Source organism: Salvelinus alpinus, chromosome 27, assembly GCF_045679555.1.
Source record: "Salvelinus alpinus chromosome 27, SLU_Salpinus.1, whole genome shotgun sequence".
NCBI lineage: Eukaryota > Metazoa > Chordata > Actinopteri > Salmoniformes > Salmonidae > Salvelinus > Salvelinus alpinus.
The window spans coordinates 34458593-34478688 of record NC_092112.1 but is presented as its reverse complement, the minus strand read 5'-3'; positions in this window follow the sequence as shown (position 1 = coordinate 34478688).

Sequence of the window (20096 nt, the reverse complement as noted above, 5' to 3'; positions counted from 1 at the left end):
TGATGATGCCACTTGCTCTGAGACCTTGCAATAGTTGTTTCCCTTGCTATGCAAGGACCACAGCTTTTCTGGAGTGATACTAACAATGCTTCTTGGTGACAGTTGGCGATGTGTTCGAGCCCAGGTTGTGGCAAGGAGAGAGACAGAAGCAATACTGTTACAGTTGCATGCACAGTCCGGCTTGGAATCTAGTTCAATGGCTGGAATTTTCAGTTATTTGATGTTTCTCCTAAGGGAGACTATTTATATGGCGCCACTTGATCTCTGTCAAGCGTTTGCCTCTGCTCGTAGCCCATAGCTCAGTGCTGTACAGTACACAGGCATGTAAACACCACTAGGCTTTGAGCGGCCCCTCTCCTTATCGACAGGAACTGAAAGTTCCTTCGGTGGAAATGTCTTTGTTCCCCCAACTCCACCACACACAATGCGAGCGACCTTCTGGTGAAGGATTCTCTCATTCCAGGAATAACAGAGTGAGGCTTTGACCTTCACAATAAGCTTTTAGAAGCATTCACTATAGGAAACACTCACGCATACACACACAAATGAAATAATACCAACAATAGCATTGACTAGGTGGAGAAGAAAAAGCCTTATTGCGGAGGACAGAGCAAAAGCTGAGGAGACATTGTACTAATGCATTTGTATGCTCAAATTCAGGAACAGTTAGAAGTATTTACCATAGAGGTATTGACCTGTGGAGTCTGTATGAAGACCATGCTTAACTGTAGGTCAACCATAAAGAATTAGTGGTTACACTTCACTTGAACCATCTGTCATTAAGGCTACAACATAACACGGTCATAATACAGATCATTAAGTTTACGTTAAACCTATTACACATGTATCAGGAATCCCAGTCGTTGTTTAATTTATCATTTATAATCTCCAGAGCCATAAATAAAAGTTGTATGTCCAATCGCCACTGTACTATCCTCGTAAAAGTCAAAAAGGCAAAAACATAGCTAATCCTATTCCATAAATTAGTTAAGGAAAGTTATCAGTATCAAAATCTACAATACTACAACTGACCGTTGGAAACTGACAGTTGAAAATGTATAGTGACGTCAACCTGAACTGTACGTAGCATCTGGCGGCAGTTGAAAATGTTATAATGTCTCGAGACTCTGAAGTGGCGCGCTCTCTCTCCCTCTCATTGTGTGGCTGATGCATAGAACTGTATAGGGCGGATGTTCCGTTTCTAAATGGAGCCCGGGGAACCACGTCAGAAACTAAAAGTGTTACCCCTCCAGTTGTGGTTGAGTGGTAACATTCATGGCACATCACAAATATTCCCCACTGGAGATCAGGGTTCAATCCCAGTGTCCACCATTCGCACATAGTCTCCTGCTTGTATCCCCTTCTGATTTCCATAAATAAATTGTCAAAATACCCTAAAAAATAGATGTTAGAAGCTGCAGGGAGAGGCTAGTGTGGGTGAAAGGTGTAGAAACATCTCCAGAACAGTGAAAAAGTTATACAGTACAAAGATAAATGACTGTGGGTATAAACCAGTGCACTGCCCTCCTTCTTGCTGTTGGCACAGCCACACTGAGTGTGGGCATTTGGCATGACACACCATGACCCTTCGGCCCGCCCCACATCCTGTGCCTGTGAGGAGGCAGATTTGTAATATAACACTCAGAAGAGCACCCACATACTGTACAGTAAAACAACACACACATGTATACACACTATCCCCCTTGCATGTGTAGGCTTACACAGCATCATGGAGACCTACACAAAGATGCATGTGTACGCTGCCAAAATAGACCACACATGTAAACATACACAAACTAGAAGAAAGGGACATAAGCAATACTGTTACATTGGCTTCGTGACACGGATTACTCGCTTGGGCTGCTGCGTAGAAGGAGGAGGTCACAGGGGGGTGAGTGAAATGGCTATCTAGTTAGTGGTGCATGCTAGTAGCGTTCAATCGGTAATGTCACTTGCACAGCAAGATCTCTCTTTCCCCCTAATCTCACGACAACAGTCAGACGCTACTCCGCTTAGATGATTAAACCCATTATGTCTGCCTTTTCATGATGTCTCTAACCACATTAAGCTCCCCTCTCAAGTAAGGATCACATTTCCCTATCAAACAAGGTGATGCAGCTACACTGTAACTAGCCTGACTTTAAACTCCATCACCATCAAAAACAGTGCCGGTACTTTTTTCTAAACACCCAATGGGGGACGTTCTCTCTGGGCCTTTGACTGGGACTTGATTCGATTAAAGGGGCTAGGACAGATAGGCGAGCTGTTTTTAGAGATTTGCCCCTAGACACAGATCCAGCGCTATCCTGTACAAATTGTATAAACGTAATCGTTATGATCTGGTCACAGAACGGGGTTGACTCGGGAGATAGATATTCAGGGGCGTTTACATGCTTTGCAAGAATGATTTCCCCAATAATCCTGTTTACATGGACACATCTGAAGTCAGGCTACCGGATGGGACTTTGATAAATGCAGAAAATCGCCAATCAAAATAAACATTCTACCACAGCAGCTATTTTATTTCTAAGATGCATACTTTCAGTTTTTCCGAACTCACTTCACTCCTGCATAAGAAAGAAACTTGAGCTGTTCGTGCTAGCACATGCACAGATCAAATACACCGCTATAACTCGGATTAAAGCGTTTACATATCCTAATAATTTGAAAGATTGCTCAGAATCAGTGTATGCTTACTTCAGGCTAATGCCATAATCAGTTTAATATTGAATTATTAGTGTGCATGTAAACATACTCATTGGCTCGTTAGCCAATTTGACATGGTCTATCAATCAATGTAGCCTATCAGGTCTGTCAGCAGCAATCCTGATTAAACACTCTTAAAAACAATGTTGAAAAGGGGATAATGTACGTTGGTTTGAGAAAAATGTACATAACTTACCACTATGTTTAGCCAACTGTACAACATTTCTAGCTACCAGTAGGTTGCAAACATTATCAGCCAGCTACATTACATGGGTAAATGCATGGGTTTTTCTGCTGCTTGTCAGGCAGAGCTCATGAAGGATGGGAAATTAACCTAAACCACACATACTTGTCAGACAGAGTAATTAAAAAGAAAAATGTTATATCACCAATGACTTATAAATGCATGAATAGTTTTATAAAATAAATGACCTTGTATTGATCACACAATCTTAGTGTATTTCCTGTATTTCCTGTAATTATAATTATGTAAAGACATGTCAAAAAGTGTGCAGGTCAGTGATTTACAGGAGAGAAATTTGGCAACAATAACAAACAAAATGTTCACCTCTGTATGTATCCTATATAGTTACATACTCACAGTAAAGCAACCATGAAATCATTGCTCGTCATCAAATTGCATTTTTTTATATATTTGAGATGCTAGTGACGGAAGAACAAGAATGGGCCACATTAAATTCCATGGTGGGCTGAAGGTTTAACACCCCTGGTGTAGGAGGAACATAGCTTACTATCTCGGAGCATGGCAACCTCGCTGAAAGAGGAAGGGACATTCAGTCAAGAGCAATCGATGGAATGCTGTGGAGAGAAGGAGAGAGAGACTAGAGAAGGATAGGGCGGAACATAGAAAGGCACAACAGTGACAGGAGAGTATGAAAGAGAGACGCCAAGAGAAGAAGGTAAAGAGAAAGAGGAAACGAGAGGAGGGAGAGGTGGAATGAGGTAGAGAAATTGACAAGATAGTGCAAAGGAGAGAGCAAGACACCAAAGAGATGGAGGAAGAGAGAGAGACCGATGGTGATACACAGCAAACTAGATGGACAGAGAGAGAGAGAGATGGGTAGACAGAGAGATAGACAGACATAAAAACCAGTGAGAGGGAGAGGGATGATGGAGACGGAGAAACAACAACACTGCGGTGCTTATCTTTAGCAGCGATCGATACCAAGTGGCTTTCTAAAGCATCGCACAGGCCCCAGCTGGTACACAACTCCTCATGTGTCCACGTCCAGACATAATAGCATGGTCGACGAGTTCAGTAGGCAGAAAACAGAGTGAAACAGGGAGGTACCACTTGAACTTGTCCAATAAGAAACATATTTTTCAGTTCAGGTGTATGCCCTACATACAGATGCGATTTTCAACCAGCGGAACTGTATCACATCCTCATTTTTATTGTCCTTGTTCATGTGGAGACGTGCAAGTGGAATGTTTATCTGAGGTTTGTACTCTTTCTCTGGGATGTCATAAAAAGTTGCTTCAGTTGTCTAAGGCACTGCATCGCAGTGCTAGCTGTGCCACTAGAGATTCTGGGTTCGAGTCCAGGCTCTGTCGCAGCCGGCCGCGACCGGAAACCCATGGGGCGGCGCACAATTGACCCAGCATCATCCGGGTTAGCGGAGGGTTTGGCCGGCAGGGATGTCCTTGTCCCATTGCGCTCTAGTGACTCCTGTGGCGGACCGGGCGCAGTGCATGCTGACACGGTCGCCAGGTGTACAGTGTTTCCTCCGACACATTGGTGCGGCTGGCTTCTGGGTTAAGTGGGCATTGTGTTAAGAAGCAGTGCTTGGTTGGGTTGTGTTTCAGAGGACGCACGGATCTCGACCTTTGCCTCTCCCGAGTCCGTACGGGAGTTGCAGCGATGAGACAAGACTGTAACTACCAATTGAATACCACGAAATTGGGGAGAAAACGGCCCATTTTTTTTTTTAATGTTGTTTCTAATATGATTTCATAAACTTTCATAAATAAGTGCCTACAATGGACCATACGCATCAGATGCTCAGACAAGGTCAGCAACATCGACCTGTGGGAGTGCACCATCCGGGGGAGATCCAAAAAGGTAGAATGGAAAAGGTCGGCCACAGCCACCGAAGCACCCCTCCAACAATACCAGGCTCTATACTGGAACCTGCAAGGGAACAGAAGAGAGGGCGCCCACAAAACACCTGGAGGCGGGAGCTTGAAGCAGACACCAAAATATCCAGCATGGGATGGAACAAGATTGAGAAGAATCGTCGATGACCTACGCTCCCTAGAGAGTAGCAGGCGTGAGTAAGTAAGTAAACGGCACTGGGTGTGTAGCAAAATGTGCCTGTCCAAAATTGTAACGCAGCAGAAGCATTCGCTGCATTTAAATGGGTTACCCAAAACATGAATGCAAGATAGACAAAACATTGGCAGTAGAATGGTTTACTGATTCTTCCGGCACTGATTTTTCCGATTCTTCCGGCGCCGACAGAGATGGCCGCCTCGCTTCGCGTTCCTAGGAAACTATGCAGTATTTTGTTTTTTTACGTGTTATTTCATACATTGTTACCCCAGGTAATCTTAGGTTTTATTACATACAGTCGGGAAGAACTATTGGATATAAGAGCAACATTCAACTTACCAACATTACGACCAGGAATATGACTTTCCCGAAGCGGATCCTGTGTTTTGCCTTCCAACCAGGACAATGGATCTGATCCCAGCCGGCGAACCTAAACAACGTCACCATAAAAGGGGCAAACAAAGCGATCTTCTGGTCAGGCTCCGGAGACGGGCACATCACGCACCACTCCCTAACATACTACTCGCCAATGTCCAGTCTCTTGACAACAAGGTTGCCGAAATCCGAGCAAGGGTTGTCTTCCAGAGAGACATCAGAGACTGTTATGTTCTTTGGTTCACGGAAACATGGCTCATCGCGCCGACAGAAACAAGCATCTTTCTGGTAAGAAGAGGGGCGGGGGGGTATGCCTTATGATTAACGAGACGTGGTGTGATCATAACAACATACAGGAACTCATGTCCTTCTGTTCACCTGACTTAGAATTCCTCACAATCAAATGTCGACCGCATTATCTACCAAGGGAATTCTCTTCGATTATAATCACAGCCGTATATATTCCCCCCCAAGCAGACACATCGATGGCCCTGAACGAACCTTATTTGACTCTATGTAAACTGGAAACCACATATCCTGAGGCTGCATTCATTGTAGCTGGGGATTTTAACAAGGCTAATCTGAAAACACGACTCCCTAAATTCTATCAGCATATCGATTGCGCAACCAGGGCCGGTAAAACCCTGGATCATTGTTATTCTAACTTCCGCGACGCATATAAGGCCCTCCCCCGCCCTCCTTTCGGAAAAGCTGACCACGACTTCATTTTGTTGCGTCCAGCCTACAGACAGAAACTAAAACAAGAAGCTCCCGCGCTCAGGTCTGTTCAACGCTGGTCCGACCAATCTGATTCCACGCTTCAAGACTGCTTCGATCACGTGGATTGGGATATGTTCCGCATTGCGTCCAACAACAACATTGACGAATACGCTGATTCGGTGAGCGAGTTCATTAGGAAGTGCATCGGCGATGTCGTACCCACAACAACTATTAAAACATTCCCAAACCAGAAACCGTGGATTGATGGCAGCATTCGCGCAAAACTGAAAGCGCGAACCACTGCTTTTAACCAGGGCAGGGTGACCGGAAACATGACCGAATACAAACAGTGTAGCTATTCCCTCCGCAAGGCAATCAAACAAGCTAAGCGTCAGTATAGAGACAAAGTAGAGTTGCAATTCAACGGCTCAGACACAAGAGGTATGTGGCAGGGTCTACAGTCAATCACGGACTACAAAAAGAAAACCAGCCCCGTTGCGGACCAGGATGTCTTGCTCCCAGACAGACTAAATAACTTCTTTGCTCGCTTTGAGGACAATACAGTGCCACTGACACAGCCCGCTTCCAAAACCTGCGGACTCTCCTTCACTGCAACCGACGTGAGTAAAACATTTAAACGTTTTAACCCTCGCAAGGCTGCAGGCCCAGACGGCATCCCCAGCCGCGTCCTCAGAGCATGCGCAGACCAGCTGGCTGGTGTGTTTACGGACATATTCAATCAATCCTTATCCCAGTCTGCTGTTCCCACATGCTTCAAGAGGGCCACCATTGTTCCTGTTCCCAAGAAAGCTAAAGGTAACTGAGCTAAACGACTACCGCCCCGTAGCACTCACTTCCGTCATCATGAAGTGCTTTGAGAGACTAGTCAAGGACCATATCACCTCCACCCTACCTGACACCCTAGACCCACTCCAATTTGCTTACCGCTCCAATAGGTCCACAGACGACGCAATCGCAATCACACTGCACACTGCCCTAACCCATCTGGACAAGAGGAATACCTATGTGAGAATGCTGTTCATCGACTACAGCTCAGCATTTAACACCATAGTACCCTCCAAACTCGTCATCAAGCTCGAGACCCTGGGTCTTGACCCCGCCCTGTGCAACTGGGTACTGGACTTCCTAACGGGCCGCCCCCAGGTGGTGAGGGTAGGTAACAACATCTCCACCCCGCTGATCCTCAACACTGAGGCCCCACAAGGGTGCGTTCTGAGCCCTCTCCTGTACTCCCTGTTCACCCACGACTGCGTGGCCATGCACGCCTCCAACTCAATCATCAAGTTTGCGGACGACACTACAGTGGTAGGCTTGATTACCAACAACAACGAAACGGCCTACAGGGAGTAGGTGAGGGCCCTCGGAGAGTGGTGTCAGGAAAATAACCTCACACTCAACGTCAACAAAACAAAGGAGATGATTGTGGACTTCAGGAAACAGCAGAGGGAGCACCCCCCTATCCACATCGATGGGACAGTAGTGGAGAGGGTAGTAAGTTTTAAGTTCCTCGGCGTACACATCACGAACAAACTGAATTGGTCCACCCACACAGACAGCGTTGTGAAGAAGGCGCAGCAGCGCCTTTTCAACCTCAGGAGGCTGAAGAAATTCGGCTTGTCACCAAAAGCACTCACAAACTTCTACAGATGCACAATCGAGAGCATCCTGTCGGGCTGTATCACCGCCTGGTACGGCAACTGCTCCGCCCACAACCGTAAGGCTCTCCAGAGGGTAGTGAGGTCTGCACAACGCATCACTGGGGGCAAACTATCTGCCCTCCAGGACACCTACACCACCTGATGTCACAGGAAGGCCATAAAGATCATCAAGGACAACAACCACCCGAGCCACTGCCTGTTCACACCGCTATCATCCAGAAGGCGAGGTCAGTACAGGTGCATCGAAGCAGGGACCGAGAGACTGAAAAACAGCTTCTATCTCAAGGCCATCATACTGTTAAACAGCCACCACTAACATTGAGTGGCTGCTGCCAACATACTGACTCAACTCCAGCCCACTTTAATAATGGAAATTTATGGAAATTTATCAGAAATGTATCACTAGCCACTTTAAACAATGCCACTTAATATAATGTATATGTATATACTGTACTCTATATCATCTACTGCATCTTGCCATCTTTATGTAATACATGTATCACTAGCCACTTTAAACTATGCCACTTTTATGTTTACATACCCTACATTACTCATCTCATATGTATATACTGTACTCGATACCATCTACTGCATCTTGCCTATGCCGTTCTGTACCATCACTCATTCATATATCTTTATGTACGTATTCTTTATCCCTTTACACTTGTGTGTATAAGGTAGTAGTTGTGGAATTGATAGGTTAGATTACTCGTTGGTTATTACTGCATTGTCGGAACTAGAAGCACAAGCATTTCGCTACACTCGCATTAACATCTGTTAACCATGTGTATGTGACAAATAAAAGTTGATTTGAAGAGCTCAGTGACTTTCAACGTGGGACAAGTCAGTTCGTAAAATTTCTGTTCTGCTAGAGCTGCACCGGTCAACAGTAAGTGCTGTTATTGTGAAGTTGAAACGTCTAGGAGCAACAACAGCTCAGCCACGAAGTGGTAGGCAACACAAGCTCATAGAATGGGACCACTGAGTGCTGAAGCACGTAAAAATGGTCTGTCCTCGGTTGTAACTCTCACTAATGAGTTCCAAACTGCCTCTGGAAGCAACGTCAGCACAAGAACTGTTTGTCGGGAGCTTCATGAAATGAGTTTCCATGGCCAAGCAGCCCCACACAAAAAGAAAATCACCATTTGCAATGCCAAGCATCAGCTGGAACGGTGTAAAGCTCGCTGCAATTGCACTCTGGAGCAGTGGAAATACATTCTCTGGAGTGATAAATCACGCTTCCCCATCTGGCAGTCCGACGAACAAATCTGGGTTTGGCGGATGTCAGGATAATGCTACCTACCCGAATGCATAGTGCTAACTGTAAAGTTTGATGGAGGAGGAATAATGGTCTGGGGCTGTTTTTCATGGTTCAGGCTAGGCCCCTTATTTCCAATGAAGGGAAATCTTAACGCTACAGGATACAATGACATTCTAGACGATTCCACATTTTTGGCAACAGTTTGGGGAATGCCCTTTCCTATTTCAGCATGACAATGTCCCCGTGCACAAAGCGAGGTCCATACAGAAATGGTTTGTTGAGATCGGTGTGGAAGAACTTGACTGGCCTGCACAGTGCCCTGACCCCAACGAACACCTTTGGAATGAATTGGAACACCGACTGCGAGCCTGGCTTAATCGCTCAACATCAGTGCCCGACCACACTAATGCTCTTGTGGCTGAATAAAAGCAAGTCCCTGCAACAATGTTCCAACATCTAGTGGAAAGCCTTCCCAGATGAGTGGAGGCTATTGTAGCAGCAAAGGGGGACCAACTCCATATTAATGGCCATGATTTTGGAATGAGATGTTCAACGAGCAGGTGACCGCATACTTTTCGTCATGTAGTGTATTTGTTCCGGCTTTAGACCACTCATGTGTTCTGGCCATGATCAGTTCTGTTGTCATGGGAAGCTCCGTCCAACATCCTTCCCATCTCTTAATGCTCAATGCACTACAGCGCAAGAAACAATTCATGGCAGCTTGCCATCTCACCACTCTGTCCCTCTTTTTCTGTGTCTCCATCTCTCCCTCTGCCTAGATTTCTAATCTTCTCTCTCCTCTTTGTCCCTCCCTTTGAGTAGATGAACCGTAAATATTTGGATTGGAATTGTGTAGCGCTTTTTCCAGGGCTCTATTCATAAAGTGTCTCATAAAAAGTAGGGGTGCTGATCTCGGATCATGTCCCCCGTCAGGTCCCTTATTTTGATTGAAAAGGCAAAACTGATCCTAGCTCAGCACTCCTACTCTGAGACGCGTTATGAATATGGGCCCAAGTGCCCAAGACACTACACTGTATGGACGGGGGATTCTCCTCACCGAATACCCAGCTCGGTGGTGCCATGGTGGCCATTTTGCGCCAGGAAGCTCAAAACAGATGGTTTAGGAATCCTTTGTTAGCAGTTAGCAATTTGATTGTGTAGCGACAAAACAGTTGATTTATAAATCTGACGAAAATAATAACTTATATTTTGCATGGGAATTTGTGATTTATAATTAAAACTTGTTTATGTATGTGTGATCTAATGAAAAACATATTGTTCAGTTTGTGTTCATGTGTTTCCTCAATTTCCCTGAAGAGCTGATCTATGTATGATCATAGTCTAATACAAATAAAAAGGACAGAAATTGAGATAGCTATCTCTTACAGTGTCAAGAAACCATGTCACAATCAACTATACTTAATGTATATAAATCACTGTCTAGCTGTGAGAAAGAGAAACAGAGAGGGCATGATACACATAGACATAGACGGCAATAGTTGAAGAGAGACAGAGAGACAGAATGAGAGAAAGAAATATGAAGACAAAGAAAATAGAGAGAGAGGGCAGAGAGAGAGATCCTCAGGTCAAGTTGTTTTCCTAAGCAGGAGAATGAGGACCTCACCTTTCCCTGCGCTGGCAGTGGGGAAACCCCTCTGGGGCCGATCTGGCCTGCAGCGGCAGCCACATGTTCTTCCTCCAAGATCAAAGGAGGGCCCTTATTAAATCAGCTGTCATGCCAAGCTGGCATCATGCCAACCGGCGTGTTGACCTGCCAATCCAAGCTGTGCCCTGACCCCCTCAGTACCCCCTAATGAGTCTCCACAAGTTGGCCCCACATGACCTCCCACACCCTGATCCCCCTCCTTATTAAACCCTATCCCATAACCTCATACCCCGCAATATATAAATATATCAAGGTTCGCAAAAATCCTTTTACTTTATTTGTTTACTCCACTGAGAACATGTACAACAGACATTGCACCAGATGTTTGTATTGATGTCTCGTTTCACGTGGGAAGCGTGTGTTTGAGGAGGACTGATGGAATCTCTTGGAACATCCCAGACACCCTTCATTCAAAAACAACCTCCTTCCTTCTCTGGGCAGCCGATCCCTCTCTCCTATGTGCAAACAGCTGTGTGAGGAACGGAACATCTGTTAGCACTAAGCTAGCTAGCTAGTTCTGCAGGGCGCTGCTAGGCGCTGCTGAGACTCTGCCCTATCTGACTATTACTCTGCCTCGTGTCAGCGATGGGCTGGATGATAGATTTGAGGTAGGTTTAGCTGTCTCTCAAGGTGTCATGTCAGGTATTTCAATTGAAATCTTGTCAATCCAAAGAATGAACTAAAATCCATATTACCACTTGAGAAATTGTTTGATCAATGACAATGCTACCCTACATTTCTACAGATAGCATTTTTTTATTGCATTTGTTTGATTAGAGACATATACTAATTCTAAAGCAGAACGATCTTCTAATAGTTAAATCATGGGTAAAGGATTTGGCTATTGATGATGATGCTATTGATTGGGAGAATATATTTCACTCATCAAAGAACCCAAAACATCAGTCAATCCATTTAAGCTCTGTCATAGGTCGTACTGGACACCAATTATACAATTTTATAAAAACAGGCTCCAAGCCCAAACTGTAACGTATGTTCATATACACCTGGGGTTGTTCAATAAAGGGAGATGTTATGTTTTTTTTGTTGGTTGTATTGCCTTTGGTCCAATAAAAACAATTGTTCATAAAAAAAAGAAGGCATAGTAGGGTCCAGTCTAGCAACATATATAAACATTTAGAGAGCTAGGGTTGCAAAAATCCTGTAACAAAATTCCCAGGTTTTCCAGAAAGATTTCTGGAATCAGGAGGGAATGAGCAGACAATCCGAATGCCTCCAACTAGGATTTCTGGCAAACCAGGGAGTTTGGGGAAAGAAACCAGAATTTTGCAGCCCTAAGGACAGTGTAACTTACTCAAAAACAGGTCTCACCATCTAATATGGACAATACTAGGAGACAAGCAAGGATGTCGAGGCAGAACGAATGCGAATAAAGAAACTGGCCAAAGGAATAAGTTAACTGCTCCCTTTCAAGTTTCGTTTGATGTCCGTTGAAGAAAGAACCTGTGGATATCCATTGATTTTCGAAGCAGTTCTGTATGTTTTGGAAACCCTTCTCTTTGATGTCTGGCAGATTGTTTTTTACAGATTGACTGTTTCCCTAGGTTATCCTACATCTAGGTTGTGTCCCAGAGGGCACCTTATTCCCTATTTAGTGCACTACTTTTGACCAGGGCCCATAAGGCTCTGGTCAAAAGTAGTGCGCTATATGGAATAGGTTGCCATTTGGAACGGAGCCCGAGTGTGGGATACATAGTCAGCTGACTGTCCTGAAGAAAGGAGAGTGGTTAAAACGAGAGGAAACCAGGGAAAGCCAAAGGAAACACGGTTCTCTTCGGGAGGAGAACCATGAAAAGCTCTCTCTCTTCATCCTCCTCTTCTGACTTGTTTTCTTGTTCTCTCTATCCCCAACGAGGCTGCTTTCCTATCAAGCCTTTACTACAACGTACCTGATTGAGTACCTGATTGTTCTCAGCTTCAGATAAGCACTCAAATTCTTTACATGTCCAGTATCCACCTTTGTTGCCGATTTGTGGAGTGACCGTTGTAGCAGAAACAGGACTCCCAGCTAGCACATAACATTCTGAGAACCATATGCTTCTTAGAGCTTGGTGAGAGCGTGGTTGTCCTGTGGTTATTTAGCATACAACCTTCCCACAACTTTTTGGGAATGGTGCAGGCTAGTTGATTGGCTTTAGAACATTCTACGCACATTTAAGGAACGTTATTTTCTTGGTATTTCATTACTTTAACAGAATGTTTTCTAAAAGTTCAAACGTGGTCACCCTGAAGTTGTAGACATGCAGCCCCACAATTAAGAGGAACTGACTTTTATCAGAAATCAGTCTGTCGCTAGATCACCATGTTTCTCTGCGATCGTATTGTTGGGTCAGCTGGACACAGTCAGCAGGTGACTCGGGAGACTAGTGCAATGACTGACTCGTAGCAGAAGAACAGCTGCTTCTTGAAAACTCATAATAATGTAAGCATCAGCACTACTAGATACAGTAGCTTGCTAGTTACTGTAGCTTTTGATAGAAGATTCAACATTGTGTGTGTAGCACTAAGTAGGTAGCTGGTTGGTTAGCAGCATCATTTCAGTCAAATATTATTTCAGTGAATGGCTCAGCTAACGTTCGTGTTAATGTAGGACAAATTTATGCTAGCTTTTGTGCCATAGTTCAACTTTATAAATACTGCTCCTTGAAGCACAATAATCCTTAGCTAGATGTAAAATGGGGTGCCTAAGACTTCTTCACCAAAAAAGCATCAACATTATTTACATATTTCTTGTTTTAGCTTAGATACCTCAAACTCAACTCTGGACCACGAATCCAGTTCCACTGTGTTTTTTCATCATTCCCCTTCGAATCAGGGACTGATTAAGACCTGTGACACCAGGTGTATACAATTAATTATCAGGTAGAACAGAAAACCAGCAGGCTCCGGACCTCGTAAGGTAAGAGTTGAATACCGCTGTTTTAGATTCATTCAGACAGTTTTGAGGCAGAAATGAGTTTCAACAGATGATGTCACATAGGTAATATTTTTGAATGTTAGACAGCACATTGTAGCCTAGGAAGATACAGAGTTGTATTTGAGATTTCTCAAGCGGTCACTGGGCTAGCCACCCACAATCAGTCAGTATCAGACAGCTGGTGTTCTTGTTTGCTTGTAGCCTACAGCAAGCATGTAGGCCACTCTACCGTATTATAGATATTACAATTTACAAGTGGAGTCAGCTATGAACGTTACAACAGTAAAATGTCATTCTAATTTACATAGACGAGTTCAAAAATATAGCCCGCCTACTGTGGTGCAACGGTAGCACCGTTATCTGGTTGATCTCTTGCAGAGCAAACACTTGCCTATTCCATTCAGAGACGCTAACTCCTTTATCGCGCATTGACAATAGTACTGTTTTGGAAACAAGGAATATATCCCATACCCTCCCAGGAAAACTTTCAGGGAACCATAGTAAAATGTTCTCAGAACCTCCCTGCAACCTACGAATGAACATTCTTTAAATGCTTTCAATATTTGTATATGAGTTTCTACAATTTAGAGTTGGTTTGAGGTTTTTAAGTCATTGAAATTGGGCTATTGGAATATTAACATCTAGTTGTCCCAGGTACATTGTGTAATTTTACAATGGTCCCTAACTTGCCCCATAGGGATATCCACAGTCAACCCAAATTTACCACAGGCATTACGATTGGGTCGAGTGCAGCTGCACTCCGAATTGATGATAACTTGTTTGCTGCCAGCTGTGGACATGTGGGCAGGATTGAAACAAACCCAAACTTCATTTATGCTATGATGCGGTCATAAAACTCAGTTTTGGATGAGACTGACTTTATGACCACAATTATCCTACTTACACTTTGTAATAAATGTTTATGGTAGAAATACTCTTTCTGACTCATATCAATGCCACATAGGCTGTTTTCTAAATGAGAAGTTGGTTTGTAAGGACAGTTGCTCTTTGAAGAAGTTTTCCGCAAGTCCAAACTCAAACACACATTGGCGAGCATCCACACTAGAGGAGTTTATCTGTCTACAATACACCTGTCAATCAACTGATCAACCAGTAGCGGTGGGTGGGTAAAAATCACTGGGGCAGCGAAGATCCCCCCCTCCACGCACTTTAGCTGGTCCCCCCCCCCAAAATGCCACATTACAACCTATATGCTGTGATAAATGCGTTGTTTGCTCTATAACCTGTTCATTCATATGCCTTGCAATCGTGATGTATAGGCCTAAAGGCCAAGACAATAAGAGGACACATTGTCAGAATAAATTCAACCACACCTTTGTTTTAGCACAAAACCGGATAACAACCTCTGTACAGTGAAGTCAACAAAGCATGTTGCATGAACAGTAACAGACAGTTAGTTATATGGCCTGAGCCAGACAGTTACATGACCTACAGCATGGTCAAGCAAGTTAATGTTTCTGACATTTTCGGGCCACTAAACAACTATTGATTTAGAACCACAGAGAGTTACCACAAGTCCCAAAGAAATCAGGAGCTGCCTCCACTATTCCAGCACCATTTCAACTTCAACATTTCAACATCATCAAATCCCTTCTGCTTAGTCTAATACAGTGACAACTAAAATATACCAAAAAACATCAGTCAACATCAGCTAAATATGATGTGGCTGTCCTTGGTTCTGATGTCTGTGTACGTGTGTGTGTGTGTGTGTGTGTGTGTGTGTGTGTGTGTGTGTGTGTGTGTGTGTGTGTGTGTGTGTGTGTGTGTGTGTGTGTGTGTGTGTGTGTGTGTGTGTGTGTGTGTGTGTGTGCTCGTTCGAGCAAGTAGAAGACCATGTTGACTCAACCTACTTGTAGAGAAACGCCAATGTCATCCCCCTCTCTTTTATGTTGACGAAGCGGTCTATCACTCTGTCATACAGTACACGCTTGTATTTTTTGGTTGTCCTAGGCTACCTGGCTAAAATGTTTGCTCGATAGCCTAACTTCCATTCATGGGCAACGTTAGCTAGTTAACATTAGCCTTCTACATCTAGCTACATTTTGAACTAACATCCTCTTAAGCCAGGGGCACAACAAGGTATGAATTAATGGTTGGATCAGATTCACTGTTATAATCATTAGCCGGTATGGAGAATTCAGTAAAACCACAAGTCCAAATCCCTTTCTCCATCCATGGCTAATTTTGGAAAGGGACAATTTTAGCTAGCTGGCTAACTAGCCACCGGAGGACAACAACACAACCAGATGCAACAAATCAAGTTTTTCTGTCAATGATGTACGCTCTCAATGGGACTTGATAGGAGTGACGCCAAATTCAAGCTGGCTTCACTTCACACTTTTTTTTGGTGCGCCAGGACCATTCACAGTTGAGCTCGCTCAGTTTAGCTTGCTCAGTTTAGCTCAACGCTGATTGGCAAATGTGTTACACTTTTTTTGTTAAGGGAGACCAGATGCTCGCTGGTTCGCATGCATTCAATGCTACGGGCGGCAACAATGTCATACTCGTGTGGACCAGACAGCATCAGATACATGGCCTACACATAGAGAGACAGAGGGGCACTGTTTCGCTCGCTCGGATGCTTTCTCCTGTGAGATACATTCAGCATCTGGTGAATTGAAGGAAAATTATGAAACACATAGTGACGAAATATCAATTATTTATTTTGCATTATTTTAGCATTTTCTGGGGAAGCCTGGCATCCCTTGGCATCCATGAATACACTCTGCAATTCAGTGCTTTCAGGTGTGTTAATTGTCATAGTGACAACTGCAAATAATACTTCAAATAATACTATATTAATAGTAATTAAAAATAATACAAAAACTTGTATTTAAATGTAGCAATTCAACAGCGAATGCCATTAAGCCTGCACATACTGTCATTGCTTGCCTTGTTGCTCAAGTGGTTTGCAAATTATATATATTTTTTCTAATGCTTGTCAATTCCTTTGGATTTCCTGACAGTTAATTTGACCAATGTTATAGTAGGCCTGTTTTACATACAGCAGGAACACAAGCCTGCTTCTTTCCCCAAATAGCCTATTACAAGCACAGTGTGCAAAACCATATTTGCAAAACAACATACAGTCGTGGCCAAAAGTTTTGAGAATGACACAAATATTAATTTTCACAAGTTTGCTGCTTTAGTGTCTTTAGATATTTTTGTCAGATATTACTATGGAATACTGAAGTATAATTACAAGCATTTCATAAGTGTCAAAGGCTTTTATTGACAATTACATGAAGTTGATGCAAAGAGTCAATATTTGTACCCTTCTTTTTCAAGACCTCTGCGATCCGCCCTGGCATGCTGTCAATTAACTTCTGGGCCACATCCTGACTGATGGCAGCCCATTCTTGCATAATCAATGCTTGGAGTTTGTCAGAATTTGTGGGTTTTTGTTTGTACATCCGCCTCTTGAGGATTGACCACAAGTTTTCAATGGGATAAAGGTCTGGGGAGTTTCCTGGCCATGGACCCAAAATATCGATGTTTTGTTCCCCGAGCCACTTAATTATCACTTTTGCCTTATGGCAAGGTGCTCCATCATGCTGGAAAAGGCATTGTTCGTCACCAAACTGTTCCTGGATGGTTGGGAGAAGTTGCTCTCGGAGGATGTGTTGGTACCATTCTTTATTCATGGCTGTGTTCTTAGGCAAAATTGTGAGTGAGCCCACTCCCTTGGCTGAGAAGCAAACCAACACATGAATGGTCTCAGGATGCTTTACTGTTGGCATGACACAGGACTGATGGTAGCGCTCACCTTGTCTTCTCCGGACAAGCTTTTTTCCGGATGCCCCAAACAATCGGAAAGGGGATTCATCAGAGAAAATGACTTTACCCCAGTCCTCAGCAGTCCAATCCCTGTACCTTTTCCAGAATATCAGTCTGTCCCTGATGTTTTCTTCGCCTCACTGTGTGTGCAGATGCACTCACACCTGCCTGCTGCCATTCCTGAGCAAGCTCTGTACTGGTGGTGCTCCGATCCCGCAGCTGAATCAACTTTAGGAGACGTACCTGGCGCTTGGTGGACTTTCTTGGGCGCCCTGAAGCCTTCTTCACAACAATTGAACCGCTCTCCTTGAAGTTCTTGATGATCCGATAAATGGTTGATTTAGGTGCAATCTTACTGGCAGCAATATCCTTGCCTGTGAAGCCCTTTTTGTGCAAAGCAATGATGACGGCACGTGTTTCCTTGCAGGTAACCATGATTGACAGACAAAGAACAATGATTCCAAGCACCACCCTCCTTTTGAAGCTTCCAGTCTGTTATTCGAACTCAATCAGCATGACAGAATGATCTCCAGCCTTGTCCTTGTCAACACTCACACCTATGCTAACGAGAGAATCACTGACATGATGTCAGCTGGTCCTTTTGTGGCAGGGCTGAAATGCAGTGGAAATGTTTTTGGGGGGATTCAGTTCATTTGCATGGCAAAGAGGGACTTTGCAATTAATTGCAATTAATCTGATCACTCTTCATAACATTCTGGAGTATATGCAAATTGCCATCATACAAACTGTGGCAGCCTACTTTGTGAAAATGTATATTTGTGTCATTCTCAAAACCTTTGGCCACGACTGTACATTAGATCACCCACTTCACAAGACTTGGCCACACTGTAGGCTTAGGCTACCCTTTAAATGTAGGCATACAAATTAGGCCGACACTAATTGTGGTAGTGTGATGTGAAGAGAAATGCAGGCAAAGAAGATTATGAATACATTTTATAAATCATCGTTGCAACTTTAGGATATTTTACATAGACTAGACTTACATGTACAATGTTTTATATGCATTTTAATAATCATCTACTTCGTTACATATGCATTATTTGACTCGAGGACTAACAGTGGAAAATGTTTTACCTCAAATAAAAACCTTGTGGCCTCCTGAGTGGTGCAGCGATCTAAGGCACTGCATCGCAGTACTTGAGGCGACACTACAGACCCGGGTTCGAGCCGGGCTGTGTTGCAGCCGGCCTTGACCGGGAGACCCATGAGGCGGTGCACAATTGGCCCAGTGTTGTCTGGGTTAGGGGAGGGTTTGGCCGCATGGGATGTCCTTGTCCAATCGCGCTCTAGCGACTCCGGTTGCGGGCCCGGGCGCATGAAAGCTGACACGGTCGCCAGTGGTAGGGTGTTTCCTCCGACACATTGGTCCGGCTGGCTTCCGGGTTAAGCAGTGCGGCTTGTCAGGGTCGTGTTTCGGAGGATGCATGGCTTTCAACCTTTGCCTTTCCCTAATCTGTACGGGAGTTGCAGTGATGGACAAGATTGTAACTACCAATTGGATATCATGAAATCGTAGGTAAAACTTCTTTCTTTAAAAAAAAATAAAGACCTTGCTCCAAGGGGGATTCAAACTCGTGATGTTGTATTTTATTTTAATTTTTAACCTTTATTGAACTAGGCAAGTCAGTTAAGAAAAATTCTTATTTACAATGATGGCCTACCAAAAGGCAAAAGGCCACCTGATGGAAAGGGGGCCTGGGATTAAAATAAATAATACAATATAAATATAGAACAAAACACACATCACAACAAGAGAGACAACACAACACTACATAAAGAGAGACCTAAGACAACAACATAGCAAGGCAGCAACACATGACAACACAGCATGGTAGCAACACAACATAACAACAACATGGTAGCAACACAACATGGTAGCAGCACAAAACATGGTACAAACATTATTGGGCACAGTCAACAGCACAAAGGTCAAGAAGGTAGAGACAACAATAAATCACACAAAGCAGCCACAACTGTCAGTAAGAGTGTCCATGATTGAGTCTTTGAATGAAGAGATTGAGATAAAACTGTCCAGTTTGAGTGTTTGTTGCAGCTTGTTCCAGTCGCTAGCTGCAGCGAAATGAAAAGAGGAGCGACCCGGGGATGTGTGTGCTTTGGGGACCTTTAACAGAATGTGACTGGCAGAACGGGTGTTGTATGTGGAGGATGAGGGCTGCAGTAGATATCTCAGATAGGAGGGAGTGAGGCCTAAGAGAGTTTTATAGATAAGCATCAACCAGTGGGTCTTGCGACGGGCATACAGAGATGACCAGTTCACAGAGGAGTATAGAGTGCAGTGGTGTGTCCTATAAGGAGCATTGGTGGCAAATCTGATGGTAGAACGGTAAAGAACGTCTAGCTGCTCGAGAGCACCCTTACCTGCCGATCTATAAATTATGTCTCCGTAATCTTGCATGGGTAGGATGGTCATCTGAATCAGGGTTAGTTTGGCAGCTGGGGTGAAAGAGGAGCAATTACGATAGAGGAAACCAAGTCTAGATTTAACTTTAGCCTGCAGCTTTGATATGTGCTGAGAGAAGGATAGTGCACCGTCTAGCCATACTCCCAAGTACAGAAGTTAACATACACTTAGGTTTGAGTCATTAAAACTTGTTTTTCAACCACTCTACAGATTTCTT